Source organism: Ceratosolen solmsi, unplaced genomic scaffold, assembly GCF_000503995.2.
Source record: "Ceratosolen solmsi marchali unplaced genomic scaffold, CerSol_1.0 scaffold61, whole genome shotgun sequence".
NCBI classification, from domain to species: Eukaryota; Metazoa; Arthropoda; class Insecta; order Hymenoptera; family Agaonidae; genus Ceratosolen; species Ceratosolen solmsi.
Window position 1 is genome coordinate 170,678 of NW_011948435.1, and position 2,095 is coordinate 172,772.

At 32.5% G+C, this 2,095-nt stretch overlaps 1 protein-coding gene across 1 annotated transcript in view; it reads right to left on the reverse strand.

Annotated features, from left to right (window-relative positions):
- The window catches only part of Ptx1 (pituitary homeobox homolog Ptx1), a 50,521-nt gene that overhangs the window by 27,199 nt on the left and 21,227 nt on the right, over positions 1–2,095 (reverse strand). The window lies entirely within an intron of this gene.

The following is a 2,095-nucleotide window of genomic DNA, read 5'->3' on the forward strand; positions in this document are numbered from 1 at the left end:
GGGGGGGGGGCGAAGCATGTTTTATGCTCATTATGAGACTCGGAGTTTACATTACAATTGCGAGACGAAACTTGAAGAGAGAAATGACATTAATACTTGTAATCGTGGAGGCTCTTACGCGATTCTTTCCAAATGCTTTCATTCCTTTAAACAAGCAGTTATTATCAATTTATTTTGTTTTAATTTTTGAACTCTTTGTAATCGTAATTGTTTTTCTAATCATTGCTTTTGAGGAGGAAAAGAAAAAAAAAACTGACTAGGTTAGAGGCTCCTCGTGAACGTTAGAAAATCAATTTTATTTTAAAAATCGTATCGCAGCGGCTATTACATTTCGTTAATTTAATTGTAAAATAATGTATATTTCCTTAATAGATAAATTTAAAATTAAATTTTTAAATTAAATTAAATAGATAAATTAAATTTTTAAAATATTAGAAAATTGTAATGAACGATTAAACTACAATTGTTGAATTACTATAGAACAACAATGTTACTAATTATGGATTGAAATGGAATATTTTTATTAAAAGTGTTATATAAAATAGTTTTCACAAATTTTTTATTCTATATCGATTATGTAGCTGCAATAAACTAAAATAATATAAGTAAATACATTTTAAAAGTTAGACTATTCGTTCGTAAATCATTTAATAACTTTACAAATTTTTTTTATCTCGCCGGTCTCAATGGTCTTTAGAATTTTTCGTCATATATTACGGCTGCTATTTTTCAATTTAAAGAAGAAAAAAAAAACGTCGAACGAAAAAACGTAACGACACTGTCATTGCAAGTTCATCTCCCCAAATCTATCAATAATCGGTGTGTCAGTTTTCCTAGATTAATGCATAGTCGACACCAATGGACTGAGCTGCAAATGCTTTCACATACTCTAAACGTAAACCCAACTCTCCTTCACCCTCGTACAATTGAATGGACTTTTTTGCTGCCATTGCTTCTTTATATCCAACTTCCTTCATTTCTTATTTGCTTTACTGACATCGATCCAAATGAAATAATGATTTTAAAATTGTTGAGCAATAATTTTTTTACTAAATAATAGCGCGCCATTACGACTTTGACATTACATTTGCAATAATATTTCATATTCATTTAAATATTCGTCAATAATATTAATTTTAACAAAAGATTTTTCGGTATTTCACGAGAGGGGGTAATTTGTATAATTACGTAGCGAGGTGATAAAAATAAATTAGGCTCTGCTCGATGTTGAGTGATAAATCGCATCTAATTAAGTCTAATTAAACCGATTTCAACGCATAAGTATCGTGTAACGTAGTAGACAATGACGAAGAACTAGAATTTCTAAATTGAAATATATCCATTATCTTCCGTTTCTGGTTAACAACAACCGATACAGATCTCACTTGGTTCATCGTAATCCCAGGATGAGGGAGAGATCTCGGCTTCTTAGGTAACTCGGATTTACTCTTAAACTCTCTAAAGCGTCGTTCTTCTTAAATAGTATTCAGCGATTTTTCCTGTTAGCAATTTGGATGATAAACATTGTTATGCATCACATCGACGACAAGCATAATATATTTTTATTCGATGTTTAAACAATTTATAAGGTCTCCACTCAGAAAGCTGTACAACTCGTTTATTCGACTCATAATATACTCATTTGCAATGCCGATCGATTATTCAGCTAATTATAAATATTTTGCCGAGTGTTTTATTTGAAATGAAAGAGAAAAAAATTCAAAAAAAAAAAATTGAAAAAATTAATTGCCTGTCGATTGCCGATCGACGATACTTTTTGCCAACAATACAGCGACAATTATTGGCACGAATATTTGTTAATTATTCAATTAGTACGTCAGATTTCGAGGTAGGAATCGAATTGGCATGTCATCGATCTCTAGCAGCATTGTCATGTTGGCTAAGGGGAATCGAGCACATCGGGCACTCACCAATGCCTCGCTGCATTAGAACGGAGTTGCAGGGGTAGAATATCATCACCTGTCATTGTCACAGACGGGTGATGAACCACCCGTAGAGAATCCTCGTAAGGTCCCTTTGCCACACTTTCCGATAATACAGCCAAGATCGCTATAAGTGAGAGATGCGGTGGGAG